Raw genomic sequence first — 12259 nt, 5'->3', positions numbered from 1 at the left:
GGGCCCGGTTCTGTTCAACATCTTTATTAACGACTTAGACGAAGGGTTAGAAGGCACGATCATCAAGTTTGCAGATGACACCAAACTCGGAGGGATAGCTAACACTCCAGAAGACAGGAGCAGAATTCAAAATGATCTTGACAGACTAGAGAGATGGGCCGAAACTAACAAAATGAAGTTCAACAGGGACAAATGCAAGATACTTCACTTCGGCAGAAAAAATGGAAATCAAAGATACAGAATGGGGGACGCCTGGCTTGACAGCAGTGTGTGCGAAAAAGATCTTGGAGTCCTCGTGGACAACAAGTTAAACATGAGCCTACAATGTGATGCGGCAGCTAAAAAAGCCAATGGGATTTTGGCCTGCATCAATAGGGGAATAACGTCTAGATCCAGGGAAGTCATGCTCCCCCTCTATTCTGCCTTGGTCAGACCACACCTGGAATACTGTGTCCAGTTTTGGGCACCGCAGATGAAGGGAGATGCTGACAAGCTGGAAAGCGTCCAGAGGAGGGCAACTAAAATGATTAAGGGTCTGGAGAACAAGCCCTATGAGGAGAGGCTTAAAGAGCTGGGCATGTTTAGCCTGCAGAAGAGAAGGCTGAGAGGAGACATGATAGCCATGTACAAATATGTGAGGGGAAGTCATAGGGAGGAGGGAGCAAGCTTATTTTCTGCTGCCCTGCAGACTAGGACACGGAACAATGGCTTCAAACTACAGGAAAGGAGATTCCACCTGAACATCAGGAAGAACTTCCTCACTGTGAGGGCTGTTCGGCAGTGGAACTCTCTCCCCCGGGCCGTGGTGGAGGCTCCTTCTTTGGAGGCTTTTAAGCAGAGGCTGGATGGCCATCTGTCGGGGGTGCTTTGAATGCGATTTCCTGCTTCTTAGCGGGGGGTTGGACTAGATGGCCCTTGAGGTCTCTTCCAACTCTACTATTCTATGATTCTATGATTCTATGAGGAAGAGCTGGTTAGCTCGGAAGAGGATGAGATGGATTGGACTCGGGTAAGGGAGGAATTGGGTGCCACTGGCAATGATGGGATGGAAGATGATTGGGGACCTTCAGGACTAGACCCATGGACAAGCTGGAGGGATGGGACGGGATCCACAGCTGGGGATGCTGTGGGGCGTAGTCAGAGGTGTTCCAGTTCTGATGAGGAAAGTGATGAGGAAACGCCCGGGTTAAGGAGAACAGCTGATAGTGATGAGGACTTGTAACTGGCATAAAATGGGGTTTGGGAGCAATAGCAAATTGCGTTGGGCAAGGTAATCTGGACAAACGCTTGGGATCTGTGTGGGACGTTTTCCTGAAGACGGGTGTGTTTCGGGTGCTGATTACGTAAGTTGTTTTGGAATTTGGGTTCAGACGGCGGGAGGAATTGTGTGGGCTTTTGTTTGTGCAACCTCTGCTTAATCTCAATAGCTTTGACCTTCCGTCGTCTTCTTGACGGACGCCATCTGCTACTCTGGATTTACGGACTGAACTGACTACGGGCTCGGATTCTCCTACCTGGACTTGGTGAACTACAAACGTCTGCTTCTGCCTATCGACCTTCGGAAAGAACTGGGACTACGCTACTGCTTCAATCCTCGGCTGTTGTGTTTGTATTGGGAATTTGCCTGCTGTGTGGAGGAGTGACTTCTAAGTTACTCAAAACATAGTGCTGGCAGCAGAGAGGCATCTGCTGCCAATTAGTTACATTCTTTTGAACTCTTTGTTCCCCAGCTTCTGTTTGTTTATTCCCAGGCTGAAGCAAGCTGTTTTGATTTTACCCGGATTAAACTCCGGTTTAATCCGGTTTATCTTTTGAACGTTTTTCTTGCCCCTTTTTGCTTTTTAAGGCTAATGTTGCCTAGCCCTTGTCTTTTACGGGCATTTTGAGTTCTGTAAATCCAATAAACTCTGTTATCTTTGATCTTGTGGCGTTCTGTCCTTGACATTTTTGCTTGGTGCATGCCTGTGAATGGACATAGGTTTTTCATCTCTCAAGGAAGGGGAGGAAACGTATCTGTAGAGTCAGAGGTGGAGAAAATTTATTTATTTATTTATTTATTTACAGTATTTATATTCCGCCCTTCTCACCCCAAAGGGGACTCAGGGCGGATTACAATGAACACATATATGGCAAACATTCAATGCCAACAGACAAACAACATATATAGACAGACACAGAGGCATTTAACATTTTTTCCAGCTTCACGATTCCAGCCACAGGGGGAGCTGTTGCTTCACTGTCCACTGGTGGCTGTACTTCCTCATTCCTTTCCAAATAAAGCCCTCCGTATTTTCCACTGAGATACTGGGTCATAAGCAGTTGAAATGAATGGTTTGTGGTGTCAAGGAATCCCATTTCATACTCCAGACAAGGAGCAGAACCACGTCATACCTATATTAGGTTGTGAAAGGGAAAGCACATGTTGATGCAAAGATGTCAACCCTACTGATAGCAAACTTTCTCCAATTCCTGCCACAAGTTGCTACTTAGGATTTATCCATCTTTCCTAAGGAAAAAACCCCCTCTATTTTTTCATGCTGGGAAAACAGTTTAATAAGAAATGAATGGCTTTCTATTTTTAATAAGACTCAATTTCATTTTTATAAAAATAAAAGATAGTTCTGTGTTTCCTATGCTAGTTGCTATTTAATTAGCATAAAAACTTCAGACTTTTTTCCCTTTGCAATGATAGATGAAGAATCGATCCCTATGGGACAACTACCACTCAACAATTTTAATCATACTCACAGCAGTGTGTTGCTCTTACTGCAGTGCTTGCAGAGAGACTATGACAGGGACTTCAGTTGGTAAAGTTGTCCTTATAAAGTTTAGGCCACTCGACAGTGAATGAGTTCCAGAGGTCAAGGCAGCAGGGCTGTACTTTGGTTTTTTCAAGCATCCTACCTTTAAAGAGAGGGCTTATCTTTCCCACACTTGGGATTTAGCTACACTGGTTGCTTTATCCAGGGCCAGACCAGAGTAATAATACACTCTATGCAAGATCTGCAATGGCACGGCAGAGTCAACATTACAAGATCTCAGATTGTGAAGGTCATAGGCAGTTTGTCAGAACCCTGCTACTAGAGCCTGTATGTGGCTCTGAGTTTCAGGGTCACTGACATTGATAAGACACCTGCATCTCAGGACTCGGAGAAGAAACGGCTGCTGGACTTGGCGGGGAATTTGCGCGGGGTTTTACTGAGCGGGAAGAGACTTTTCAAATGAGGGGGAGGGTATATAAAGGATGGTTGGCCGGAGTCTCCCATTCTTGGCTTTTCGGATGTTTATGTTTCCTGCAGTAAAGTTTCTGGTGATATCACAGAGAGTCTCGTGTGTTCATTCAGGAGCGGCTGTGGTGAGCTGACACTAAGCCAAGAATATAGACACCATCCCGCCGTAGCGGTGAGGTGTAACATGCAAGTGGAGGATGAAGAACTCTTGGGCGCAGGAGGAGGAAGGTCGGGAAGGGCCACTCCCGAGCCGGACGCTGAGTTCCACCAGCTGGCGGCCCTGGCGTCATCCACCGCTTATGCCCAGCCAAATGGGGTAACCCAGAGGCGTGGAGTGGTGCGGGGAGACAGCACCGGAGGAGAGGAAGGTTCACCTTCCCCAGGCCCACAAAGGATGGTGTTTCTGGAGGAGAGGATGTCGGCGATGGAGACCACCCTGGCAGTAATGTCGAGGGCGATGGAGCGCCTGGCGTTTTTGGCGGAGCCAGAGAGAGGAAGGGAACTTCGGGCTGGCTCAATGTGGGACGTGAGCGTGGGAAGCAGCCAGGGCTTTGCAGACCTCCCAGCACCGAAGGGAAGGGAAATGCGAAAGGAGCCCGGCGCCCGGCCCAAGACCCAACCAAGCCTGACGCGGGTGGAGGAGAGTGACGACGAAGGGGAAAAGCCTCCGAGAATCCCGGCTACGCTCCCAGCTGAGACCCTAGTGCCCCTGGCGAATGCCGGGCGTGGCACAGGGCCAAGAGAAACAGCAGCGGGGCCCACTGGTCCGCAAGGGGGCTTGCGACGGGCGGAGAATTGGGGATTGCCACCACAGGGACCCCTACCGAGACGAGAGGAACTAAGGATCGAGTTTGGGGGAGAGTCCTCTGAACTGGATTTTTTCCTTACCACGGTGAGGGGCTATATGGAGGACAATGCTCACACTTTTAGAACGGAATCCAGCCGGATACGGGCCATTGGCGCAGTGTTGAAGAGGGGAGCGGCTAGCTGGTACGTTCAGCTGCACGCGCGGCGCGACCCATGTCTGGGGTCAGTCCGACGCTTTATGGGGGCCCTGGAGACCCGTTTCCGAGATCCATTGGAGCAGATCCGGGCGAGGGAGAAGTTGAAGACCGTCTCCCAGGGGCAGAGGTCGGTATCTGAGTATGCGGAGGAGTTCCAATGCCTCGCCGAAAAGGTGCCGGAATGGTCTGCAGTGACAAAGATGGAACTCTTCAAAGAGGGGCTCAGGCGGGAGATCCTCTCCTGGGCGGTGCATCGTGATGAGCCTGACACACTGCGCGGATGGATTCAGCTGGCGGGGCGCGTCGAGACATCGCTGGCCCAGGCGAGGAGGCACCGAGGAGCGCTACAGCAACGGCCGCAGATGAAAGAGGGGAGCCGGAAGGAGGGATCAGCCCCAGCCGGGAGGAGAGCGGAGCCGACAGGGAACGTGAGCGCCAGCAGGAGTGGCTGCTTTGTGTGCGGCCGGTTGGGCCACAGAGCTGCCGAGTGCTGGCAGAGAAAAGGGGAAAGCGGAGGCCAGCCCAAACCAAGAGCCGTGGCAGGAAAACGCGCCGAGGAAGAAACACCGATGAGGCACCATTCGGGGGGGTTGGTAAGTCAGGACAAAGCTATGATAGTGGTCCCCATTCAGCTTGAAAATGGCAGCAAACAAGCAACCTGCAAAGCGTTTGTGGATTGTGGATGTTCCAGGAACATCATTTCCCCTGAATTAGCCGAGGGATTAGGATGCGAAAGGACGAACCTAGAATCCCCAATAGCATTTTCGCAGTTGGACGGATCCACAGCATCAGGATCGTTAGCTAGGTACAGTGCCGAAGATGTAAAGTGTAAGATAGGGAGTTGGGAAGGAAAGGTGTCATTTGTGATATCACAAATAGCCAGCTATAATGTTATACTAGGCATGCCGTGGCTGGGGCAGGCCAACCCGCAAATCAACTGGGAGGATAAGAGCATGATTTTCGGGATGAGTTTGGAAGAAGGGAGCCAGGAAGTTGAGAGGGAGCCGGGGAAAAGGGGGGAGGAAGACTCTATCAGAATAGCAGAACTGGCAGATAAATTACCCCCAGAGTATCGGGATTTTGTGGACGTGTTTGACGAGAAGGAAGCAGACAATTTCCCACCGAAGCGGAGAGTTGAAGTGAAAATAGAGCTAGTCCCAGGAGCAGAGCTTCCCAAGGCAAAGATATACCCGATGTCGGCTAGGGAAAAGGAGGAACTGAGAAAGTACATTGATAAAAACCTAGCGAGAGGTTTAATAGAACCTTCGAACTCCCCTTTAGGGGCCCCTGTGTTGTTTAGGAGGAAAAAGGACCAAACGCTGAGGCTCTGCATTGACTACAGGGGCCTGAATGCAATCAGTACTGTAAATAAATACCCTCTACCCTTAGTGAAGGACTTGATCGCCCAGTTATCGGAGGGACAGATATTCACTAAATTGGATTTAATTGAGGCTTACCATAAATTGCAGATCAAACCAGAGGACAGGTGGAAGACGGCCTTCTCCTGCGCCTTCGGATTATTCAATTATTGTGTGCTCCCATTCGGTTTATGCGGGGGAGGGGCTGCGTTCATGCAATTAATCAACGAAGTGTTGCATCCATTATTGTACAAGGGAGTCTTTATTTTTTTAGATGACATATTGATAATGTCTCGGACCAAGGAGCAACACGTAGAACTAGTCAGGGAAGTCCTACAAAAGTTGAGGGAAGAGAAGCTGTATGCGAAGCTTGCCAAGTGCGAGTTCAATAAAGACCAGATAGACTTTCTGGGGTATAGGATTTCCTCCCAGGGAGTGGCGATGGACCCTGCGAAGGTGGAAGACGTAAGGGGGTGGGAAGCCCCCAGAACACGGAAGCAGCTGCAATCCTTCCTGGGGTTCGCAAACTTCTATAGAACATTTATCAAGGACTTTGCGCGCCTCACTTTGCCATTAACGGATTTGTTAAAGACTAAAGGCAGGGGAGAAACAGCCAAAGTGAAGGCCCCAGGGGCCAAACTGACCTGGACAATAGAATGCCAGGAAGCTTTCGAAGCCCTAAAAAAGCGTTTTACCGAGGAGCCTGTCCTACAGCACCCTGATATGTCTAAGGCCTTTGTACTACATTGCGATGCGTCAGACCGGGCATATGGGGCAGTTCTGCTGAAGAAAGACGAGGGGGGGAACCTGAAGCCATGTGGCTATCTGTCGAAAAAGTTTAGCGATACAGAAAAAAACTGGCCGATTTGGGAGAGAGAAGCCTTAGCGATTCTGAAAGCACTAGAGTGCTGGAGACACTTCCTGGAAGGAAGTGGAACACCGTTTGAGGTGTGGACTGATCATAGAAATTTACAGTATCTGAGATCCCCTCGTAAACTATCAGCGAAGCAGATTAGATGGGCCCAATATTTCAGCCATTTTGATTTCAGACTCAAGTTCTTCCAGGGGAAACACAACATACTCGCTGACGCTCTCTCTCGGATGCCTCAGCACGGGGGAGGAATTCAGGAATCTGAGGGGAGCCTTTTCCTAGATAAGCAATGGGGCCTGGCAGTACTGACTCGAGCACAAGCAGCCAAAGAAAACAAACGCACTGCCATTTCCACGGGGGGAGGAGAAATATGGGAGGAAGAGTTGAAGCGAGCATATGGAATGGACAAATGGTTACAAACGAACAAAGAACAGGGAGAACTGTGTGGGGATTTGGTGTTTGTTAATAAGAAATTGTATATTCCTGAATGTTTAAGACAAGAAATGTTAAGGAAATGCCACGATAACAAGGGTGCAGGTCATCTAGGCCCCACCAGGACTATTAAACTGTTGGCCAAACAATGCTGGTGGCCCGGAATGAGGAAAGACGCCAGGGGGTACGTCACGCAGTGTGAATTATGTTCAGAGGGCAAGACACCGCCTGGGAAGCCCCAGGGGCTATTGCAGAAGGTGGTGGAGCCCATGAGGCCATGGGAATGCGTGGCAATGGATTTTGTAGGCGAACTACCCCCCAGCAGAGGCCACAGATACATTTGGACAATATTGGACCTATTCTCAAAACAGGCACACTTTGTGGCCCTGCCAAAACTCCCCTCGGCTGAAAAGCTTGCTGATTTGTATGTGAAGCATGTATATCGCCTACATGGGTGCCCCGACAAAATAATTAGCGACCGGGGAGTCCAATTCACTGCAAAATTTTGGGGAAAATTCTTACAGCTGTTAGGAGCGGAAAGGAATCTGAGCTCGGCTTTTCATCCCGCGACCAACGGGGGGGTCAAACGTACCCAACAGACACTGTGCCAATTCTTGAGGATGTACACCAATTATAGACAGGACGATTGGGCGGACCTTCTTCCGTTTGCTGAGATGGCTTTTAACGGGGCCGTACATTCGGCCACAGGTCGTGCCCCATTCGAAATAGTATACGGACAGGAGGTGGCACCTTTCCCCAGGCTACCCGAGTGGAAGGAAGGAGAGGGCCAGACCGACAAGGAATGGCCGGCCAAAATTAAACAAGGGTGGCAGACCGTGGTGGAGGCATTGAGGGAAACACAAAAGAAGTACAAGCTCTTTGCAGATCGTAGGCGCCGAGAGGGGGACAAATTGGGCGAAGGAGATCTGGTTTGGCTGAGCACAAAAAACCTGAAATTGGGGTTCCCATCTAAGAAATTGGCTCCACGCTATATAGGGCCGTTCAGGGTAGCGAAAAGAATAAACGAAGTGACCTATGAGCTGAAGCTACCCAAGGACCTAGGGAAGGTACACCCGGTATTCCATTGCAGCCTGTTAAAAAAGTATAAAGGAACTCTGGACAGCGGAGAACAATAGTTGTGTTTAATCTTTTCCTTCCAGGACGAAGGGGAGGAGGACGCCATGTCAGAACCCTGCTACTAGAGCCTGTATGTGGCTCTGAGTTTCAGGGTCACTGACATTGATAAGACACCTGCGTCTCAGGACTCGGAGAAGAAACGGCTGCTGGACTTGGCGGGGAATTTGCGCGGGGTTTTACTGAGCGGGAAGAGACTTTTCAAATGAGGGGGAGGGTATATAAAGGATGGTTGGCCGGAGTCTCCCATTCTTGGCTTTTCGGATGTTTATGTTTCCTGCAGTAAAGTTTCTGGTGATATCACAGAGAGTCTCGTGTGTTCATTCAGGAGCGGCTGTGGTGAGCTGACACAGTTAATACTTAGTTATGTGAATGGAGCAGTGGTATGTCCCCCTGGCAATTCCTCTTCTTTGAGAGACAGAGAACAAGATAATGGAAATTTAATTTCTGTAATGGGAGCCCCTGATGATGCAGTGGGTTAAACCACTGAGCTGCTGGACTTGCTGACTGAAAGGTCGGCGGTTTGAATCCGGGGAGTGGGGTGAGCTCCCGCTGTTAGCCCCAGCTTCTGCCAACTTAGCAGTTCAAAAACATGTAAATGTGAATAGCTCGGAAGGCACCACTCCGGCAGGAAGGTAGTGGCACTCCATGCAGTCATGCCAGCCACATGACCTTGGAGGTGTCTACGGACAAAGCCGGCTCTTCGGCTTAGAAATGGAGATGAGCACCACCCCCAAAGTCGGATATGACTAGACTTAATGTCAGGGGAAAACCTTTACCTAATTTCTTTAATTTTTCAGCCAACATGGCATCATGCAATAGGAACTATCACAAATATGGTGCTGTCTCTATGCCAGTTTGCCATCTCCATGCAGTAAAGTCTAACAACAAATAATTGCTCTAGCAGTACTAGTTTTATTTTAGTTCCTCCCTTGGCTAGTATGCGGAAAAAGAGATAAAAAAACTAAAGCAGATTATCTATATACTTTTTAAAAAGTGCAAGTGAAACAAGCAAAGCACCTTGCCTAAGATAACTGTATAAATGATTTGAGTGCCATTTATTTCTTATATTTCTTATTTGTTTACTATATTTCTACCCTGCTCTTCTTACCCCGAAGGGGACTCAGAGTAGCTTAAAGATATGGAAAAATTCAATGCCGCTTTATAAATACAAGTAAACAAATTCAACACATTGAGCTATACAACCAAGCCATTGCTTCAGGATAAACGCTTATCACTTACCAGAACAAAGGGGTGAACAAAGAAGGATCTTTTGGTGTTCCGTATACATCATACACCACTGGATTGTAAGAAATGTTTAAAGGACCAAATGTAGATGTCTGGCCTTTAGTTGATTGATGTGTTTTCTGGATTGCAAGATCCTCTTTCCCCAAAAGATAGAGATTTCATTCTCAATCATAGAATTCTATATAGCCTGGGTGCAGGTTATTTGAAGTACCAAACCTTCCTAGATATCTTACCTTTTTGATTGTAGGCCTTGTTTAAAGAGGCATTAAAACCTGAATGGTCATAGTTGACTCCCATGATGTTTATCCACTTTTTGTAAGTCTTTGCCTTACACTTTTTGTAAGTCTTTGCCTTTGAGGCTGAGAGAGTGTGACTTGCCAAAGGTTACCCTATGGGTTTCCATCATCAAGTATAGATTCAGACCCTTGTCTCTCAGTGTTCTAGTCCCAACAATCAAATAATAAAACATGCTGGATTTTATTCTAATTCATGTCATACCTTGGGTTTTGTACTGGGATAATGTGAGCTCTAAATAAAATAACAAATATTGTAAGCACCGGCCAAGGCATATTCCAGATCTATTGCAAGACAATGTATGCATATTTAATAAACTGAATTCCACTTTAGGGACTGTTTTTGTGTAGGTGCATATGTGTGTGTTGGGGAGTTTGCTAGATCCTTTTCATGTTTCTGTTTGTTTTCTTCTGGCTGGGGAATCACACTGTATTAAAGAGTGGCTTCAAAAAAATGAACGTTTCTGAATAATTCATTCTGCATAGCCAGACAGACTGCAGCAAAGGGAGAGCATGCAAACACCTGTTACCCATCAAAATCAGGCTTGGGATTCTCTAAAATTAAAAGTTTCTCGCCTTACAAGTGTTATTAGAAGGTGGGTAAGTTTTCTTTTCTTCAAATGGAGAAATGATGAGGGGTAAAATTAGCAGTTGCTGTCATTCACACAGCATTACTCTCTGAAGGATTCAACACCTCTACTACTGGGACAACCTAACAACTACAATTATATTCATCTGGTTGCACATAATTTTTAATTGGTTGACATGGCAAAATCCTTGACAGAAGAGTGAGCTAAAGCCAGCAGCAAGCTTCCGGTGTCTGTTTGATTGCATAGCCTCACAGCGATGGGATCTCTACCCGCTGCTGCTGCTGTGTTGGAAGTACATCAAACAGATGGACTAAGAGTAAAAGCCTCAACTTTATGGAGTTAAAAGCCGAGACTGTCGAAATGTGCATTCAATTAAGGGGTCTCTCTTACCAGGATACATACTGATTGGACAATTCTGTGGGGTTTCAGCAACTATTGTTCAGTAGGTTGCCTTACTAAAACGTTGTATTTTTGAGCTTTAACCATCATGTTGCAATTTCAAACAAGAGAGCATTTCAAAAGTGCCATGTTGAAGCATATGATCCTTAGGAGTTTTGAGAGTCATGAGGATCAATCAGAGTTGACTTTGCTATTAGACAGAGGGTGCAGCTATACTGTAGAATTAATGCAATTTGATATTTATTTATTTGCAGTATTTATATTCTGCCCTTCTCACCCGAAAGTGGACTTAGGGTGGATCACAATGCACATATACATGGCAAACATTCAATGCCATTAGACATACAACATATAGACAGACATAGAGGCAATTTAACATTTTCCAGTTTCCGGCTTCATGAGGATATGCTAAATTCCAGCCACAGGGGGAGCTGTTGCTGCATCAACCACTTGTGATACCGAGTCCTTGATTGAGTACTTCCTCATTCTTCTGCACACTGCTGGAAGTGTTTATGGTTTCATAAATTAATTAATTAGCCTCCCCGCATAAAGTGGTACCTAAGTTTTCTACTCGACAGATGCAACTGTCTTTCGAGCTGCATAGGTCAACAGCAAGTTAGGCTATTTAATTGTCGGGAGCTCAATCTGACCCGGGCTGGCTTTGAACTGATGACCTCTCATTTAGTAGTGATTTATTTCAGCTGGCTACTAACCAGCTGTGCCACAGCCTGGCCATTAAGTACTATGGGTGAATGCTATGGAATCTGGAGAGTTGTAGTTTTACAAGATCTTTGGCTTTCTCTGTCAAAGAGTGCTGGTTCTTCACTAAATTACAATTTCCATGAATGCAAAGCATCGAGCAATGATATCAGACTTCACTCATTCTATAGCATAGATGCACCCAGAGTTAAGTGTTGCCTAAGTAGTCTAGGGATGCTGGGAGTTGTGCTCAAGCAACACTTGATATGGGCTTCTCCTCCAATTGTCCTCATTTGACAGGAACAGCCCCAATTAATCCTCTGTTGTCCCACTTTCACAGCTGTTATATAAATGTCTGTTTCTTTTTCCTCTTTCCACATCCGTCCTTTGTCCTCATATTATTTACACTGGTGCAAAAGTAGCTTGTGCTCTATTAACTCAAAGGGGTGAGATGAAAGAAGGGGATGAATTATGTCCCTCCCAATAGATTTAGGCAAAAGCAATTGGTTGCATCCTCTCCTAGTTTGTATGTATGTTATTCCTCATTAATAATGACAATCTTTATTATACTCTCATGTGAATTGGTCACACATGTGCTAGCTTTCATCTGTGGAATGGTGGAGGTGATGCACAGGAAGTGGACTTCATAAAACTTGCCAAAATTTGGAAGACACACCTGCTACTTTGTAATCAATGCAACATGTCCTATTCAGAGAAAAAAGTGACTCTAGCCTCCTTCTGCAGCATTATGATTGCAATTTTGTTCAATTATGGATCATTCCAGGGAGCCTACACATGTAAACATCTACCACCTGCAGGTAACTTTGCTCCCCTCCCCCAATCTTACACACATCCAGAAGCATGGGAAACTTCACTTGGAACATTATGGATGTATATGCCATGCTTTCAGAAAAGTTGCCATTTTACTCTACAAGAATTTTGGAAGGTATCTAAGAGTACAGGCAAAGTAAACATACTGGGACAAACAGTCCCATTTAACC

The sequence above is a fragment of the Anolis carolinensis genome, chromosome 4, assembly GCF_035594765.1.
Source record: "Anolis carolinensis isolate JA03-04 chromosome 4, rAnoCar3.1.pri, whole genome shotgun sequence".
NCBI lineage: Eukaryota > Metazoa > Chordata > Lepidosauria > Squamata > Dactyloidae > Anolis > Anolis carolinensis.
This window is presented reverse-complemented; position numbering follows the sequence as displayed.